Below are 21266 nucleotides of genomic sequence, written 5' to 3' on the forward strand. Positions count from 1 at the left end.
AAAAGAATGCAGCTTTTATGGTTTTCTATTAGAAAGTGATATTCATATACGATTTTAATACTTTTTTGAGGCCAGTGTTTCATATAGATTATTTGTTTATAGCAGTGGTTTGGACTGAGTCTTGATTTAGTCGTGACGCGTGCAGCTGTGGTCAGGTAGAGGTTAATGGTTCTGCGCTCCGGCGGCTGGGCAGGCGCTCTGAGGCGGGGATGGAGAGCTCAGAGATGCGCTGCTGCTCCGATAGGATCCCGCGGCCCGCTGCTTTCTCCGCTCTTCTGCGCCGAAGCTTCAAATCACGGGTGAGTTCGCCGCTTCTTCAGACATACTCCGCGCGCATGACGGCTCCGGTGAGACGTCACTCAAACGTAAAGCGCGTGCGAACGTCACGCGTAGTCTATACGATCATCTGACAGGTTCATTGAACAGCATCCAGCGCCTGACAGTTTGATTAATAGTCCTCTAGGAGTTAAATAAGTTATGCAAGAGTGGAGTTGAGTAAGTTAAACTTCTTTTAAACACTCAGTGATTGATTAGCTTGTCAACATAATGATTTTGCTGCATATGAAGAGGAACTTTTACAAAACGAACATGGTAAACCGTCATTTACTGCTTTTGTTTTGTCATATCACTTGGTTTTAGCCATCAGTTGTCATTTAATAATTAATTTAAATAGGCATAAGTATACTGAAAGCTTAATCCCATATTTATTTACCGTTGTAACAGTACCTGATAACTGTTTTTGGACGGTTACGGTGGAGCCAAAAGAAAGTCCAGCTTGTTTGATATCAGTTTGTCAGCAGACTAAAGACTCCATGAAATCGATTTGAAATCACTTCATTTCCGTTCATATCCACAAACAGAGTGCAACAGTGCACACCCACATTTTAAACCCCCATTTTCCATGCAATGAATGATGCTATATAGACATAATAATTACTTTATTACTTTATAATAATTAACACAAATTATAATATGAAACAATAGTAAACAATATATATTATAAGAACAATGATATCAATAATAATACTATTTGTTTGTATTATTGTTAATAACAAATAATTAATGAGGACATTTAGTAATAATAGGCCTATATATAATAATAAAAATTATTATTATTGTTGTTTTAGACAATAATAACAAATAATGACAATATTTTATTATTATTATTATTATTATTATTATTATTATATTGATTATATAAAAACAAAATAATTATTATTTTTGTTATTATTGTAAATAACAATAAAGATATCATTGTTATAATATTATTATTATTATATAGACATAATAAATATAATTCATAACGACGAGAGCATGTTATATAGGTTATATAACAACAATAATAATTAGTGTTGCTATTATTGTTTATAATAATGAATAATTAATGATTACATAATATTATATTATTATTATATATACAATATTAATAATAACAATTATGAGGCATTATATAAATATATAAGAGCTAATTAATTACTTAATGTGTCGATTAATTTATCTAATTAATCGCAAATTACATTTGGCTGGGAAAATACCACCTAAAGATTATTTAAAGCTATTTTGTGTTAAATGAGAAAGTACTTAGTAGCTTTAGACATTTCTTCATAAAATGTATAACCTTTAGGCTACCATGGTCTAACATAAACTATGGAACATAAAAGAAGATAATTTTAGAAACATCTCAGGTATTCTTTTACTTTTTTTTTTTTCATGCAATGAAAGTCATGGGTAAACAAAACAGCTTTTTTTTTTTTTTTTTTTTTTTTTTTTTTTTACCAAATTAACAACATTCTTCAAAATACCTTCTTTTATGTTTCACAAAAGAAAGATATTCATTCAGGTTTGAGTAAATGATGACATAATTTTGGGGTGAATAATCCCTTTAACCCCCCACCAAATGTAATAGTACTTTAAATAAACAACTAAAACCCGAGACTATAGAATACCCTAGACATGTCACTCGTATAGTTTTGAATGGGGAAAAATGCAACGCTTAATATGGCCGCTCAATCACAGGAAGCCCCGCCTTCTGAATGAAGAGCCAATCGCTAATCAGCGTGTCACTGCATCTGTCGTTAAATGTTCCGGTTGCTATAGAGACAGTCGGCGCTCTGAGACGTGCTCTTAGGATGTGCATGCACCCTAAATATTTTAATCGTGTTATTTTTTCATAACTAATTAACGCATTAAACTGACAGCCCTAATATATATATATATATATATATATATATATATATATATATATATATATATATATATATATATAATTGTTGTTGTTATTGTTAATAATAATAATATAATACATAATTATTAATCATGTAATTATGCATGTATTCATGTATTATTATTATTATTATATTAAAGGGTTAGTTCACCCAAATATGAAAATTAGGCATTTTACTAACCCCTGAGGAATCCTAGGTGTATATGACTTTCATCTTTCAGACGAATACAGTTGGGATCAAATTGTCTTTGATCTTTAAAGCTCTATCATTGCAGTCAGCGGGTGTTGCATGCATCAGTCCAAAAGACTTGAAATTAAAAAGCGCCTTCCATAAAAAGTGTCTCCCACTTTGTTTTTCTTTACTTAAGTAAGGAAACCTTTCTTCCTTTGCTCCTGTAAACAAACATTGGTTTTCTCGAGATTCAGCAACGCTGACTTCCATACGCTATGCTCCCAGAACTGCGTCTGTGTACAACAGTGAGCGCAAGCTACATTAAACTGATTATAACATTTTTAATATGGATATTTTTCTTACAAAAACTCTGATTGGCCAGCTATCCAGTGCATCGTGATTGGCCAAATACCTCAAGTGTGTGACAGAAATGTTACGCCCCTTACTATACTGTGACGGGTGTCCCAGTCAGAACACCGGTGCGACAGGACAAAAACAATAAAACCAATTACAAACAACCCATTTGTTGAATCCAGTAGGGAAACAAATATGGATTATAATGACTTAACTGTCTTTTTATGCATTGTGTTGCATTGTGTTGCGTAAACAAAACCATGTCTGCATTTGTGTTCGGAGAAATGACAAAAAACAAGCATACTCTAAACCTACGGCAGGGCTTTCGTACTGCCGTGCCATTGACGCGGCAATATTTGCGCGCTTTTTTTACCGTAAGATTATGCCCTTCTCGTTTTACACTTCATGCATGTGGACTGAATATTAAACCAGTTAGTAATGATAACATTAAGTGTACAATACTGATTTGTACAAAGGTGTCGTAGATTTGCACTTAACAAACCTAAACAGACAGTGAATGAGAGAGAGATCGACTGAGCGCAGGCAATTAGGCAACTTGCGTCTGTCCTCCGCACCGTCATATATATTTGTTATAATATAGGTTGTCATGTCCAACGAAAGCGAAATCTCTGTCTTATTATCGACACATTGCTGGTCAGCTGACCTTCTATTAAAGTGGCGCTTATTACAGCGTTTTTGAACATGTAGTTGAATGACAGTCCCTATCGACCACCATGTGGTGCAACAATCGAACTATTGCTGTTGCTAGTTCTCCAGCCGAAACGTCACTGTTTTTAGAAATGAAGTTGAACTAATGCTGATGGCTTCAACATAAGCTTACATCATAAGCTGATATCCTCTGAGCTTATGGCAGATTTGTCTTTAAAGCTTTATAAGACATTAAAAACAATCCTTCTATAAAGAAATGAATGGGATTTTTTACTTCCAGTTCTTGTTGTCCTCTATTGGCCCTGTGGGAAGTGGCTGGTATTTATTAATTTTGAAAGTGTTTTATTGCTATTTCTCCATGGAACAAACTGTCAAGTGTGTTATACACATGCGGCCTGCGGGAAATAGTTTCCCCCAACAAAGTACACAGAACCAACAGTTAATTAACATCCCTTAATAAGCATCATTTAATGTTTTAAAAGTGCAGCCAAACCATCAGGTCTGGATGCAGGGGTGGATGAAAGCTGGAGTGATGGAGAGCCACGGGATGCTGAGAAACCAGACCTAAATAAACGGCGAGCAACTGGGACTTTCCCAAACCTGCACCAAACACAATGTCCTGTAGTAACCCACGTTTACCAGACCACATCTCCGTACGCAAGATTTGAGATATATCAGATCAAGATGCATCTGCAAAAAAGCTTTTCTCAGACCTTTTTTGTAATTAGCTTTAAAGCAGCTGCTCTCGAGATACTCCCAGACGGGCCCTGAACCTCAGAAGTCTCAGCATGTCCCGTAGTTAACACTTGAATCCTAACCAAAAGCATGTGTGATGTGTTGTGACTCACTCCACTCGTTAACTAAATTGTTTGGGTAGAAACTGTACAGATCAGCTGAATTAAGAAAACATATTTATCTCCATTGAAATGTAATAAATCTGAAGATGTGAGGTGTGTTGAGCGATGATCATACAGTTACACCGACTGATGAAAGATGAGCACAATAATGGGCTTCTATGGAGGTCTTATTCATAAGGAATAACAGACAAGAGACGATGCCTTCCGTATGATTTTCATAATTTTTTTGTATTCATCAAAAGCAAGAATTTTGATGCAACATATTATTTCTTTCACATAAATGCTTAACTTTTTATTTATAATCTGTGTGAAAAAAGTGTAAATGTATCACGGTTTCCAAAAATATAATCAGCACAACCGTTTTCATCATTGATAATAATAATGTTTCCTGAGCTGCAAATCGGCATAATTAGATTGATTTCTAAAGGATCGTGTGATACTGGAGACTGGAGCTTTGCATCCAAGGAATAATAAATTACATTTTATTATATATTCACTTAGAAAAGAGTATTATATTATATATTATATCTTATATCGCAATAATATTTCACAACACTACTGTTTTTACTATATATTTTTTAAATCAAATAAATTCAACCTTTGTGAGCATAAGAAACTTATTTCAAAAACATAAAAAAATGTAGACTCCAAACTTTTTGCGGTAGTGTACGTGGTTGTCATGGAATTATCTAAGGGCATAAATAAAAAAATGTCAAAGTGATAAACTGTCAAAAAAAAAGGAGTGAAACTGCAAAATAAAATAAAATGAAGTAAAATAAAATAAAACATTTAAAATAATTGTATTAACTTTTTAAATAAACTATTTTTTTAAATTAATAAATATGAAAATTTAGAAAAAGAAAAGAAAACGAGAAGCATAATGATATTTTTAAATATCATTAATCAGTTATAATTATTAATTAAATGTAAATAATAATTATGTGTACACATGACTTTTTTCCTGATATATATATATATATTTGTTTATTTATTTTTTTATTTTTTTCAAAACCATATTAAATGAACATGAATACAAAGATTACATTTGAGTAAACTTGGCACATGTCCTGGAGACTTAATTTTGAATCGCAGACACTCTTATTTGTCCCACTAATGTTTTGACTCATAAATTCATAAAATAACACAGAGCAGACACACGATGCTTTCCAAGTGTCAAAAATAGCCCCATTCCCTGAACTTGTACTGGCCTTTCCGCAACAACACAGAAAGAGATAAAACTCAAGCCAACATTAATACAATTCATTTCAAAGCAAATAATCACCAAATCCACGCAAGGTGAGCGTGAACGCGGCGGTGTCTGTTTTGTCTCAGCAAGGCGTCAAGACGTTCAGAGCTAGTTCATGCAAATCAAAGAGATTTAAAGTCTGAACTGTACCGTATGGTGCATGCAACGCCAAGGTCACAAGTTTGATTCCCAGGGAACTCATTTCTTGTTGCTTTGGAGAAAAGTGAAGGCCAAATGCATAAATGTAAATGAGGAGCACTACCAGGTTTGATAGAGGTTCAGCAGCGGTGCCTTCAAATCACTGTATAAAACTGCATTTAAATGCCTCATTTACAGAAAACACTGAAGCGCTTTGGCTCTCTGTGACTTAAGGAACTGAAGGAAAGCTGGGATGTGATCATTCGCCAGCCTGCTGCGGTTTATTGATGTAGCACTGGTCAGGTTAACACATCAGGGTTACTTAGGGAAGAATTCTGCTGAATTATTCTTGATCGTTTCTGAAGGTTACGCTCCAGTTGTGCTCTTAACAGCTCCATTGTTTTTTGATTGTCAATGTGTCAATATCGATAAAATGCATACTGGCAATGAATAACAGCAAAGCAGTGGAAAGGAGACGATGAAATCTGTCAGCCTCCGCGAAACCAGAAAGAACAGAAAAACAGAGGAGGACGAGAGATATGAAATATTACACAATAAGTTAACAGATTACTGTCAGATTGTATTGAACCCGTCTGTTCTGACTGGAGCTGGAGAACACAGTTTTTAGTAGGTCTAAAGCAACCATCACTTAAGCAACGAATAAAGAATGATTTATTAATATGTATTTATGTATTTGCTATTTTTTTTTTTACATTGTAAAAATTGCTAAATCTTATTTTTTAAAGACTGTATATATACATTTTAAAAAAGCATGTCAGTTATGCCAATTTTTGACAAGGTATTTTTACTTTCCCCCCACATTTTTACATCTGAAATATCATATGTTTTTAGGTTGTCTACATTGTTCAAATAATTAATACTTAATATTTCAATAAAAAAGGTCAAATATTAAACAGCAGTTTTTATAATAATAATAATATTAATAATAAGTCAAATTATTTTCTTTTTAACAATTTGAGATTTTTCTTTATTAAGACATCTGATTTTTGTTTTTGTTGCGCTTATAAAAGCTTTATTTAAAGGGATAGTTCACCTTCATTTGGTCCCCATAACTTGCTTTTTTTTTTCGTACTATGGATGTCAATGGAGACCAGAAATTGTGGTGAACTATCCCTTTAAGTCATCGGCCAGTCGATTTCGATCAGCATGAGAACGGCCAAATAAACACCTGCAAAATGGTCATTTTGGAAACTGTAACTCAACTGTCATCCATACTTTTATTTAGTCAAGATCTATGCAATGGAAATGTCGCAATATTAGGCAAAGCCTTGGCCTATTTTATAGCCTCTGAGAATACTAGAATGCCAAAACAGGATAATCTGATTATATATCAGTTGCTAAATACTCTTTTTTTTTCTGAGTGGGTCTTGGAGTATCATGTCTGTTTGGAATAATGTTCCTATTCCATGGGAAAAGTTCTCTTGTTTGTTAAATGCAAGACTTTCTTTGAACTAAAAATTCATCTGAGTTTGGCAAAGCTGTGTTTAATTTTCCTTCCCCGTATATGTGTTATAGTCACAAATATGATTGTGCCAGATGTGGCAGAAGAGTCATGCTTCACTTAAAACATTTCATAATTTGGACTCTGTAATAACAAAATGCGCAATTGCCAAAAGTTCACGTCGGGGGAACAGCGCCTTCGACAGTGTGTTTTGTTTGCAGCCGGTGTGCTGTGATTAAATTATTATTAATGGAATGTCTTGTAGGCCAAATATTTGTGATTTCTCTGACTGGCTTTTGGGCGCTTCTTACACGCTCTGATTTGTTACACACAGACAGGCACGCAGGGTCATCCCCCGAGGGCGTTGATCTGGGTCAGATCACTTATTGCTGATCTCTCTACGCCGCCTTTCCCAGCTTCATCTCACTTCTGTGACTGCGACTGGGAGGGAGTTAATTAGCAGGTGGCTGCTTTGGTAAATGGCAGGCGTTCGTCTGTGTCTGGGAGACTTTAAACTGCCATTATGTATAGATAAAATAGTTTAGCATTTTCTGAAAAAAATCTGGAGTTGTGGTCGTCAATACACTGCTGGTTGTTGTTTTTTTCCCGTGTGATTTATGTGGTTGCTAGGGTGATCTAAGTGGTTTCTAAGTGGCCCCAAGTCAAAAGAGCCCAATCCTCGATGTGTTTTCTGGGCTCGCTTAAGCCTAAACAGTTGATGGTAGCCATTGACTTTCAAAGTATTTTTTTCCATATTATAGAAGTCAATGGCTACCGTCAACAGTTTGGTTACTAAAACATTGCGTTTTTTGTTGCTTAAGTGTTTATTATTGAGTTATGTGATTGCTAGGGTGATCTAAATGGTTGCTAAGTGGCCTCAAGTCAAAAGAGCCCATGTCCAAGCCTTGATGTGTGAATGGGGTCATTTAAGCCCAAACAGTTTAAGGTAGCCATTGACTTCCAAAGTATTTTTTTGATATTATAGAAGTCAGTGGCTACCATCAACAGTTTGGTTACTAATACATTGCTACTTGGTTGTTTAAGTTTTTTTGTTATGTTTTTTGAGTTATGTGATTGCTAGGGTGATCTAAATGGTTGCTAAATGGCCCCAAGTCAAAAGAGCTTATCTCCAGATCTGAATGTGTTTCTAAGGTCGCTTAAGGCCAAACAGTTGACGATAGCCATTGACTTCCATAGTAATTTATTTTTCCATAATGTGGAAGTCAGTGGCCTTCGCCAATAGTTTGGTTACTAATATGTTGCTTCTTGGTTGCTTAAGTGTTTTTTTTTTATTTTTTTATTATGTGGGTTCTAGGATTATCTAAGTGGTTGCTAAGTGGCCCCAAGTCTCTATGTGTTTGCTAGGGTTGCTTAATCCCAAACCGTTGATGGTAGCCATTGACTTCCATAGTATTTTTTCCATACTATGGAATTCAGTGGTTACCATCACAGTTTGGTTACCAATAACTTGCTAAAAAGTAAATTATGTGGTTGCTAGGGTGATCTTTTAAGTTGCTAGGGTGATCTTGTTACTTACTGGCCCCATCCCCATGTGAGTGCTTTCTGGGGTGAAATACATCCAAAGTATATGTGATTTTTTGACATGAACGTTATAGTATGCATAAGTGCATGTGTGAATAATTTTTGTCAACAGCAATGTGTGTAGTGTTTGCGCAAAGCACAATTTTTCTAACCAGCTGAACTCTGTATTCTCAGTTCACACACACACACACGTTGATTTTTGGGCGCAAATTAGTTTATTCCACAAGGTGGCGACACTGTCCAAGGGTTTTGCGTTTCTCGAACAACGTCTTATCTTGCTGCTTCACAGTACAATACATTGTTGGAGAAAGTAACTAGCCAGTCACAACTGTTTCCCAAGAACATGAAGCTTTGTCGCACATTCAAACCACATTGGATGGAAATTCTGTCATCATTTATTCAGTCTCTTGGAAAATCAAAACCTTTATGACTCTCTTTCTTCTGTCGAACACAAAAGATGATATATTTTAAAAAACAAATGCTTTTGTCCATACAATGAAAGTCAGTGTGGTCCAAAACAACACTAGTCCCTTTCATTTTATTCCCAAAACACTGAGAAAAGTTTGGTGTCTTGCAGAAGTCACACAGTTCACTGAATTTTCATGTTTTTATGAACTATTCCTTTAAAAAGCAGTGATAATATAGGTAAACATTGTCAGGACATACTCTCTATTAGGAAATCTCTATTAAAGAAACATTTTCCACCAATATCTAGCAAAACAAGCAGATGTTCAGATATAGGCTGCTTATTTGGGGGGGGGGGGGTTGTGGTGGTTCCTTGTCCCAAAATGATAAAGTTGATGATGAAAAATTGAATGTGTTTTCTGCTCTTGACAGTATCGTGTGGTCTGCTCTTGACAATATTGATAAGGGCTGGTGAAAGAATAAAAGACAGAGAATGGGTGAACTTTATGTACTCGCCAAGCCAAAACGATGTCCCATTTGGGAATCCTGACCTCATTTTCCTTGGTCTGGCTATATTTTGTTAAATTGAGCACGTAAGCCACTGCCAGACCTGTCTCATGTTTCTCATCATGTGTGAGGGCTTCTCCTCTTTCAATGAACTCTATCTCTAGTTACAACAAACTGTTTGGAATCTCACAACGCTGTAAATTACTGCAGACTGCTTCATTGGCAGCAAAGATGGCGCTTCGCATTGTTTCTCAAGAAAATTTACGAGATTTCCACCAAAAGGGGAGAATTTTTATGCTGTTTTGTTTTACGCTTGTGCACATTTTCCTAGAATCTACCGTAGGAGCCGAAACCTTTGTCTCATGACCTAAAAAAAAAAAAAAACCTGTTGATAATAGGTCTGATTTATGATTTATATTTGTTCTGGAAGTATATTAATGTAATAAAAAGTATCAGTTTTGAAGGAAGTCTTTGCTTCCACTTTTATGGAATAGGAGGAAACACAGCTTAGCCCTTTGAACCCTGACTAATATGTCTTTAATATGCTCCATACTACTTGCTAACTTGCAAATGCACTCCCCAGTGCCCTTGGGCCGAGTCCAAATATGAAATCTGATCTAATCCATCTTCATGGAATCACCACGGCCTGTCAATTCATTCATGCTGGGCGTAATGCACCTCAAGGCATGTCGTGAAGAGGATTAAATCTTACGCAAGGATATAAATCATACGTAACACTGTCAATGGACTAAGCGCTGTATTTTTGTTCTTTTTGTATGACTGATTATGGAGTTTCTTGACTCAAACCTTTAGAAGTCCAATCAGGTCTAATTAGTTTGTACGCTTATGTAAGAGAGCAAAGGAACATGAGCCAGAAGTCTAATCTGGGAAGACAGTCGGCTCGCTCTGTCCTGAGGCGTCAATAATCCCGCAAGCAATCAAGCCCAAACAAAAAGATTACTTGAAGTTTGTTATATGGAGGTGCAGCCCACTATCTGTCATCATTTACTCGGCCTCAAGTCATTCTGAATCCCTTTGATTTCCTTTCATCTATGAATCATGAAAAGAAAAATCTTAATTTGTGTTTTATTTGGCAAATCTTGTTTGCGATATCTAGCGTTAAATAAAATTTGACATATCATGGTCATAAAAAGTGTTGGATTTACTTTGAAACAATTTTTATTAAGAAATTGCTAGTCAATTGCATAAAAAAAAGTGACTGAAGTAGTATTCCCTTGTAAAACGTGCCAATAGCTTAACTTCGAAAAATCATTTTTGCAGTGTGTTGTGCACTTTCTTGATACTTTTTTTGTTGTTGTTGTCATTTTTGGAGTCTGGTAACCATGGTAACATTCACTTTCACTGTTCGGAAAAGAGCGACATGAACATTCTGCGAAATTTCTCTTTTTGTGTTCTACGAAGGAAACGTGGACACGATGACAGAATTATTTCAGGTTGGTGAGCTATTCCTTCAACACTGATACTGCGTTCTATTCAAGTTGCGACAAAATGAAAATAGCATCATATATTTTCTTCTGTATTTTAACGTGTGTCCAAGTTAAATGGATTATCAAAAAGGAGAACATGTAGGGTGGGGAACAATGATATTTTGATTAAGAACTATAAGCCCAGTTTATTGTTAACTGATTAATATAATTATGCGATGGATTTGATCAAATGTTTGGGTTTCAATCATGGTGCTAAACTTGTTGAGTTTCTTCTCAACACGGAAGGTAAATTCAAGTTTTTTTTTGCCACACGTTAGCTCATTACTGTTATATAAAATAGTGAAATATTGCAAGGTTAAGAATAATCAGTGAAATATGTATGTTAGGGTTGGGTTTTGTTGGTTAGCGTGACCCAGTTTGTCCATGCTTGTAAATGCCTTAACTACACCATCAGATGGCACATTCACAGACCGCACACAGTTCAACGGCATTCTGATGCATCTTGGAAAGTATTTTCTCAATCTGGCAGACTCTAATCTGATTGGCTGACATATCATCTGGGAGTAAGGGCACAGAGTTTTCTATCAGTCTGCCTGGAAACAGCAGAGTTTATGATTTTGATACAACTAAAGCCTTTGAGGGTGAAATAATCCCTGGATTTGCTGTAATTAGCGATATTCAGAGTTTATTTTAAGACACTCAGTAACAAATGAACTATATAAACTCGGGCCCATTAACATCAAAAAGAGCTGTGGCTGGTTGCTTTTTATTTGTGGGGTTCCTCTTCCTTTAAGCAATGTTGTAAGTATCTCATGCTGGGTATTTTTTGCAACGAGCACAGTTTTGGCGTTCTTATAATGCCGTGTGCTTCTGTCTTCAATTGCGCAGGAAAGTACGCAGAAAAGCTGATCGTTTTACATGCTGCTACGCTTCACAAAAAATATTGATGCCAGGCTGGACAATCAGTCCTGGTTGCTCGCCAGGTATTTTAATGCACTGTTTGGCCAAAGGATTTTATATTCGTACTGGTATGTCGACACTTTAGAATTATGGAGCTGATCAACGGAAAAACACGATGGTTGATAGAAAACACCGGCCAAGTTGAGGATCTCGGTGGTTTTAACAATCTCATCTTCATTTTTATTTCCCCATTAATATCAACATTTTTTCTGCTTCTACCGGTGAAATTTCACTATTCTCTACACAGAGAAAAACTACAATTGATCACATGCTATTATGGGAAATATTAATACAAATGTTTACAAATCTAATTAAAACAATGGCCTGCAGACTTCAAGCACTTTTTAACAAAAGTAAATGTTGCTTCAAGCTTCATAACTGTTCCCATAAACAGACTCTCAGAGACGAAGACATAAATGAAGAGGAGTGAGCGTTTTTCTGTTTCTTGTCAATGTTGTTTGATTCATATAAAGGAGCTGCTATTTATATTAGGGATGAGAAGTTGTTTAAACCATTTAATTGCTCATATGTTCAAGCCCTGTTTCAGTTCAGCAGGAGTGATTTTTAACTGGTCAATATTTACTTTTTTTTTTAGGATTTCGCCCAAATTGTATTGCTATGAAATCAAATGTGCATCACAGTGTCATTTATTCTAATCCAAGCAGGTCCTTTAAGAACATTGCCTGTCAGCGCATGGAATTTGCCAACAATTGTTTTTTTCAAACAGTGGTGAGTAATTTGCTTCATCACTGAATGCCGTGTAACATAAAAGGCTTAACCATAAAATAATGTGTTGATGAATAGCTTATAATGCATTTTTTTTCTTCTGATAGCAACAACCGCCAAACTTTACATCCGCACCTCGCTAGTAAGCATTAGCTGCGAACGCTGAATGATTCTTTGATTGTTCTAGTTCACTTCCATGCAGTGAATTGACTTAGATATTTCATCCTACCACAAATATAGTCTATAGAATGAGAAAGTATCAGTAGTGTGCAGACTGCGGAGGCAAACAATAATTGTAAGAAATTTTAAAGCCTTGATTCAGAATAACAATGTATTTTGTTTAAAAAGATTACTATTTTGAATAAATGCTATTCGTTTTTTATCCTTTTATTCAACAAAGAATAAAAAAAAAGAAGTATCAAATTCCAAAAAAATATTATAATATAAACATTTTCAATACTGTTAATGAATCAATTGTCAGAGCGTTGCGCTATCAAGCACAAGGTTGTGGGTTCGATTCCCTGGGAACACATTATAGGTAAAAATTGTTATCCTGAATGCACTGTAAGTCGCTTTGGACAAAAGCGTCTGCTAAATGCGTAAATTTAATTTAATTTTTACATTTAATTTAATTTTAATTTGATAATGCACCACTGCATCACATATCTTCATACATATGCATACAAATATATTCACATCGGAAACCAATATTTAACATTTCACAATATGAATTATTTTTTTCTGTATTTTTGATCAAATAAACAACAGTCTTGATGAGCATGAGACTCTCCAGTAAACTGGTTGTGAATGGCAGTGTAAATTGCCTAAAAAGCTATATTAATGCGCCACTTGACACACACACACACACACACACACACTTGTCTACGGCCCTCTGCCCCACCACTTTTATTAATAAAATGGCTTTGATACTGGATCACTGCATTAAATTACTCAACAACTTCCATCTCTCTCTCTCAAAATGGCAAAATTTCTAACGTATAAGCATGAAAGTGCAGCAGGTCAGTGCAAGAATTTCAAATATTGGTGGAAGGGGGACTGTTTGGCCACTTTTAATTAATAATGTCTATGTTGGTTACAGCCCTGTTTGCTAGTACTGGATTTACATAACAATCTGGGCTGTAATCCACGTTTTAGATCTGCGGTAATAGTTGCCGTGGTTGTGGAAAGCTGTTTCTAACTAGGTCTAAGTGGAAGGGTATTAAGCTGTTTGGAGGCCACATGCTAAAATGCGAGGTAGCGTCAACACCTGAGGATATTTGTGGGGAACGTCTGCTGTTCTGTAAGCAGTTACGTAGATGCTCGGTGAAGTCGGACCAGGAACAAATAGTTTTCTCCTCTCATGTCACTCCACACCCCACAGAAGGTCACTTTTAGTCTGTCCTGATGAAAACTTCCCATGATGTAGTCGGCATGATTGAGATAAGTGTTTTCTGTCTTATGAGATGGTTTAGTTTGGTTCTTGAGAGTTTTAATTATTTTGCACTATATAAAAAAAATATGATAAAAAGCAAGACAGGCCGAAAACCTCTAAGGGCTTATTTAAAGCCTCCCCCTTAAAGGAGAAGTTCGCACAAAAATGAACATTTGCTGAAATAACTCACCCTTAGGCCATCCAAGTTTGCTTCTTCATCTGAACAGATTTGGAGAAATTTGTCTCTTTCTTACAAATGGATGCTCTGCAGTGAATGGGTGCCGTCAGAATGAGAGTCCAAACAGCTAAAAAAAAAAAAAAAAACAGTCCAGTCCTTCAGTTAACATCTTGTATTGAGAAAAGATGCGTTTTCATAAACCAGTTTATCATTGACTCATCTTTAAACCATGCTCCTGGCTAAAATATAAGTCAATAAATAATAATAACGCTTCCTCGGTCAGCTGTTTGCTTCTCACAACTATTTCTGCTTGTAAACGATGCGTGATTTGTGCAGATCTTTCTCCTGATTCAGACGAGACAACTTTGTCATTGCAGAAATCAGTGTTGTCTCATTTCAGCCAGAAGTTTCGTTTGAAGTAAAAAATGTCTTGATGAATTTTTTTTTTTTACAAGCATGCAGCTTTTCACTTCAGATGTTTATTGATGGACTGGAGTGCTGTGGATTACTCGTGGATTATTGTGATGTTTTTATCAGCTGTTTGGACTGTTTGGACTGTTTGGCTGTTTCTGACGGCACCCATTCACTGCAGAGCGAATCCACTGCTGAGCAAATGATGTAATGCTACATTTTTCCAAATCTGTTCTGATGAAGAAACCAACTCTTGTTCATCTTGAATGGCCTGCAGGAGTTCAGCAAACGTTTCTTTTCAGGTGAACTATTTCTTTAATCCTCCACCTAAATAACATTTTCACAAAACTATAGAAAAAACAAAATACGTGCAGAAATGCAGAAATTAAAGGGAAAAAAAAACCAGTGTATTCAAAAATAAGGTTAAATGCAAGTAATTTAATCGTAAATGTTATGTTTATTTTAAATATAATAATATAATTATAACAAATATAAAAAAATTACATTTATAATAGTAATAATAATATCTGAAGAGTTCATTTTCAAAAACAGATAACTAAGTTTTTAACTATTTTCAAAAATCATGTGTTTTTTTTCACTGTGCCTTTCAATTAATCTCAATCAAACTGCACTAGGGTTATTTTGATTAGGAAAAAAATAACTTAAAAATACAGCTAACTAACATAATAATACACAATAATTTTTTTTGTTAAAACAAAATATTTACAAGATTGAATTTCTCGGGCAAGCAGTTTGTTTCATTACATCCCAGCACATTCATTTCCAAATAAGAATAGAAACTTCCAAACTATGTGACCTCTCTGTGGATCTCGACAAGGAGCGAATTTGTCTTCATACTACATTCTGTCATGAACAAATGCACAAAATATGCGAGCACGCTTCATGCATGGTTTGTGTTGTGCTCTATGCGAATGCGATCAGTGATTTAAAAGTCCAGGGTTCTTGAGTTCCTCACAGCACGTCTCATGACCCAGTTTGATGTCATTATGTTGTTGAGCTCTGGACGTAGTGTTCTCTCGGTGCGTCCTGTCTCTGAGACTGAAGCTCTGTCAGCTCCACTTCAGGGAGAGAATATTGAAAGCAGCTCCAGCGTTCTGCCTGGCTCTTGGCATATCCACTAATGTGTGCTGATGCGAGACAGATGCATTTAAAGGATGCTTTCAGCTGAGGGGCCATTATGTGATAAATACTCAGACACACATGCTATATGTGAAATAAGGGCTGTCAGTTTTAACGTTTTCATTTAGTGCAATTAATTTAAAATAAAAGTAATGCATTGTAAAATAGGCAGTTAATCATGCATATTTTATTGATTTTTTTAATTTAATTTTATCACCGAAAATCTTGCAGAAGCATATATAGTTTAATGGAAATTTACTACTTAAAGTTTCACTTAAAGTAGTAAAATCTTGTCGTTTATGAAGCATGTCAGAGGTTGATTTGGTAACACTCCGACTGGTTCAGTGAGTTCATTCTGTGAAATCTGTCAGAGTGATTCATGCCGCTAGTTTGTGAGTCATTTCAGTTGATTCACTGAAAGTAAGAGTAATTTATTCGCGAGTTGGACTACACTGGTTGCGCTTTTTGTTGTTGAGTCACTGAATAGAACTAATTCATATGAGTCATTTGCACAAAATCTCATTTTTTATTAATTAATCAACATATTTCTATTAAACACTCCTGACAGAAAAAAATAAATAATAAATAAATATATATATATATATATATATATATATATATATATATATATATATATATATATTTTTTTTTTTTTTTTTTACTTAATTATTTTTGCCTGTCAGGAGTATTTAATAGAAATATGTTGATTCTGTAATACTATATAATTTAGTGCATTGATTTATTAGACAATTTGTCAGAATGATTCAGACCATGAATTTTTTCGTTGTTTTAAGCGATTCATTAAAGGAACCGGCTCATAAGGGTCATCTGGTGGTGAATCTCTACCCTGGTCACACTGTATTTCATGCATTACAAAAATATTATATTATATGTCAAATGTTTTAGAAAAAAAGATTCCCTATGACAATATTATATGAAATATATTGTTTATTAAAATATATAAACATTTATTATTATTTTGATGACCACATCAGAATCTTTTTAACATAAGAATGTGACCAAATGTACCCAAAAATCATATAATTCATAAACAAAACCTCATAACTTCATAAAGTGAAAACATGCAACATGATTTTAATTACGCATGCAAACGTTTATAAAAATGAGGCAATAGAGGGGAAGTTGTGGCCAAGTGGTTAGAGCGTTTGACTCCTAACCCTAATGTTGTGGGTTCAAGTCTCGGGCCGGCAATACCATGACTGAAGTGCCCCTTGAGCAAGGCATTGGACCCCCAGCGTGTGTGTGTGTGTGTGTGTGTGTGTGTGTGTTCACTGCTCTGTGTGTGTGCACTTTGGATGGGTTAAATGCAGAGCACAAATTCTGAGTATGGGTTACCATACTTGGCTGAATGTGACGTCATATCACTAGATGATATTAATATATATACAAAAACAATACAATTTTGAAATATTTGTACAACTTTTGAAATATATTTTAAAATGTAATTTATTCCTGTGATTTCAAAGCTGAATTTTTAACATCATCCAGTCACATGATCCTTCAGAAATCATTCTAATATTCTGATTTGCTATTGCTATTGTTATTATTATTATAATGTTGAAAACATAATGTTGAGTATTTTTTTTCAGGTACTTTGATGAATAGAATTTCAGAAGAGCAGCATTTATCTGAAATAGAAATCTGTTGTAACATTATAAATGTCTTTGTCATCACTTTAAAATTTAAAGTATCTGTGCTAAATAAAAGTATTGATTCCTATAACCCCCCCCCCCCAAAAAAATAAATAAAAATAAATAAATAATAGAAAAAATTTAAATAGGATACAATTATACTGACTCCAAGGTTTTTAAATCGTATATTTTATAATGTTACCAAAGCTTTTTTTTTTTCAAATGAATAATAATGGTAATACTGCTACTAAGAAAATAATATTTTTGAAAAATATTCTTGAGCAGCAAATCATCATATTAGAATGATTTCTGAAGGATCATATGAGACTGAAGACTGGAGGAATGATGCCGAAAATTACATTTTAAAATATATTCAAACAGAAATAAGTTATTTTTAAATAGTAAAAATATTTCACAATATTACTACTTTTGCTGTTTTTTGGATCAAATAAATGCAGGTTCGTTTAAACTTTTGAATTTAAACTGTATTGACTGTACATAATTTGTTTGGAGTAAATAAACTGAATATATATAATTGCTTGTTAAAAATATATGTTGTTAATAACATTTTATTGAGTTAACATTTTGGTCTTTCCCTATTCAAATAAGCTGTAAGCTGATATCTATATTTGCATGGCTGGAATAAGCAGTGCTGCCGCTGTGTGAATTGGCTTGTTTAAAGGGTTAGTTCACCCAGATAGCAAATTTATGTAATTAATAACTTACCCTCATGTCGTTCCAAACCCGTAAGACCTCTGTTTATCTTCGGAACACAGTTTAAGATATTTTAGATTTAGTCCAAGAGCTCTCAGTCCCTCCATTGAAACTGTGTGTACGGTATACTGTCCATGTCCAGAAAGGTAAGAAAAACATCTTCAAAGTAGTCCATGTGACATCAGAGGGTCAGTTAGAATATTTTGAAGCATCGAAAATACATTTTGGTCCAAAAATGGCAAAAACAACGACTTTATTCAGCATTGTCTTCTCTTCCGTGTCTGTGTGAGAGAGAGTTCAAATCAAAGCAGCTGGATTTCCGGTTCGTGAATGAATCATTCAGTTCACCAAATCGAACTGAATCGTTTTAAACGGTTCGCATCTCTAATATGCATTAATCCACAAATGACTTAAGCTGTTCACTTTTTTAATGTGTCTGACACTCCCTCTGAGTTCAAACAAACCAATATCCCGGAGTAATTCATTGACTCTAACAGTACACTGACTGAACTGCTGTGAAGAGAGAACTGAAGATGAACACTGAGCCCAGCCAGATAATGAACAAAACATTGACTCATTCACGAGTCAAGAACCGGTTGCATTGGTTTTCGGATCACCAGTAGTTCTTTCGGACAGTTCGATTCAATAAACCGGTTGAAGAAAACGGTTCACCAGTTCTTTTGCGCTCGACGTAATGGCGTCATTGGCGATGATTGCCCTTGATTCAAGCCTTCGGTTTACCCGCGCTCATAACACTAGCACAGAATCAGTTCAGAATCAATCACCAAAAGAATCAGTTCAGTTCAGACGCTCTGTGTGTCGGTCTGCTTCACGCTGAATCACACATGCGCTGTATCATCAGCTCCTCGGTTCACGAATCGGATGCGTCTGACAGAAACGGTTCTTGACTCGTGAACGAGTCATTATCTGGCTCGGCTCGGTTTTCATCTTCAGTTCTCTCTTCACAGCAGTTCAGTCAGTGTACTGTTAGAGTCAATGAATTACTCCGGGATATTGGTTTGTTTGAACTCAGAGGGAGTGTCAGCCACATTAAAAAAGTTATCAGCTTAAGTCATTTGTGGATTAATGCATATTAGAGATGTGAGCCGTTTAAAACGATTCAGTTCGATTTGGTGAACTGAATGATTCGTTCGTGAACCGGATATCCAAACTGCTTTGATTTGAACTCTCTCTCACAACAGACACGGAAGAGAAGACAATGCTGAATAAAGTCGTAGTTTTTGCTATTTTTGGACCAAAATGTATTTTCGATGCTTCAAAAAATTCTAACTGACCCTCTGATGTCACATGGACTACTTTGATGATGTTTTTCTTACCTTTCTGGACATGGACAGTATACCGTACACACAGCTTCAATGGAGGGACTGAGAGCTCTTGGACTAAATCTAAAATATCTTAAACTGTGTTCCGAAGATAAACTGAGGTTTTACTTTTTTGAAACAACATGAGGTTAAGTTATTAATTACATAAATTTGCTATCTGGGTGAACTAACCCTTTGAAATATCAGTAAATACATCATGAATGTGGAAATTAACGGTCTAAATTGTAAACAGTGCTAAAGTTAGGCCTCAAGAAACCTCAAACACAACACGCTACAGCAGTTACAGTGCTGACACTGAGAAAGCACAAGATCAGGTCAGCAAATATGAGATGAACCACCAAAACAACAAGTGCATTGTGCTTTTGAGTTGCTACAACAGATCTAGTTGTGCCAGCAAGAGCAACAATTTGGATCTAGTTAAATCTGTACAGCTGCCTCTAGGAAAGTGAGCCATTACATCAGGCTTTGTTAAGAGGCGTTGCTAGACTAGACAAAAGCGGTATCATTGAGCTAGAGAATAAAATTGAAGCATCATTGTCAGCTTTTTAAGTAATCAATCCACCATGTTCACATGACTCAGAGCTAGACTTCAAAATCAGGAACAGCTTCAAGTGCAAATGAGCATGTCAACATTTCATCAAACTCACTAAAGCAAACCGCAAAATCCCCTTTCACAGTAAATGGCCGACAGAATGGACTGTTTCCTATTGTTTTAAAGAGTTCATGTTGTCCAAAATGCAGTCATAAGACCCTCTTTCCGGTGATGTCAGTGGCTCGTCTGAACATGTAAACAGCACTTCAAATGCAAACAGCCTTTTGCTGCTATTGCATGTTGATTTCAAACAAACAGGAATGGGAAAAGGGCGGAAAAGGACAAATCAAAGCGAATGGGGGGGTTGTTTATGTGCTTGCTAAAATTTTCTAAACTTCTAAACAGTTAACAGAAAAAATGTGACTTAAAGGGCTGTGGAATATAAAAGCTGGGTTGGTGAATATTGTGTTGGTCATGGTTTTTAATATAACTTTATTGAAAGCCTAAATAATGAAGCTACCATATGTCAATAACATGAATGATTGCTGCAGATTTTTTTTTGTCTTTATAGAAGAAATGTTTCTTTGTATTCAGTCAATTGAATGGAAAGACATAATAAATAGGGCTGTTCGATTCCACAATTTTTGGAATCGATTCCAATTCCAATTCCAATTCCAATTCCTGGTCCTGGAATCAATGGGAATCGATTCCAAGAATTTGCTTTCATTTGTAATATTTATTTAGTTTTCTAGTTTTGATTCTTGGTTTTGTTTGATCATTCTCTTAAGTTGGTTAAATTGGTCATTTCTTATTTTGTTACTTTACTTTTATTAGTTCATTGGTTTTTATTTGTCTTGGAATTAACTTGTGTTTTTGTGGAGCTTTGTCCTGTCTAGTATTGTGTTCGATTTCCTGTCCTGTCCCCATGTGTCCTGCCCTGGTTCTACCAGCCTGGCATCTGGTCTGTCTTCAGAGTCAGTGGTCAACAAGTTTCTGAGCTCTGCTCTATGGTGCCTTATGTCTTGGGTCTTGCTGCCCCCTCTGTTGCCCAAGTATTCAGCCAGTTGTTTCCTGAAGCCTTCCCAGTGGTCTTCCCTAGCTGTTCTGTTTGTGTTCCTCAGAATTTTGACATCTCGCACCCAAGCATCCGTTTA

At 35.4% G+C, this 21266-nt stretch overlaps 1 long non-coding RNA gene across 2 annotated transcripts in view; it reads left to right on the top strand.

The window, feature by feature from the left end:
• Window positions 1-203: 203 nt before the first annotated feature.
• The window catches only part of LOC128014477 (uncharacterized), a 155859-nt gene continuing 134796 nt past the window's right edge, over window positions 204-21266 (top strand). For both annotated transcript variants that reach the window (XR_008183558.1, XR_008183557.1), the window contains exon 1: window positions 204-299. This is a non-coding gene — a long non-coding RNA (uncharacterized LOC128014477). The remainder of the gene's footprint in view (window positions 300-21266) is intronic.

Source organism: Carassius gibelio, chromosome B25 (assembly GCF_023724105.1).
Source record: "Carassius gibelio isolate Cgi1373 ecotype wild population from Czech Republic chromosome B25, carGib1.2-hapl.c, whole genome shotgun sequence".
Lineage (NCBI taxonomy): Eukaryota > Metazoa > Chordata > Actinopteri > Cypriniformes > Cyprinidae > Carassius > Carassius gibelio.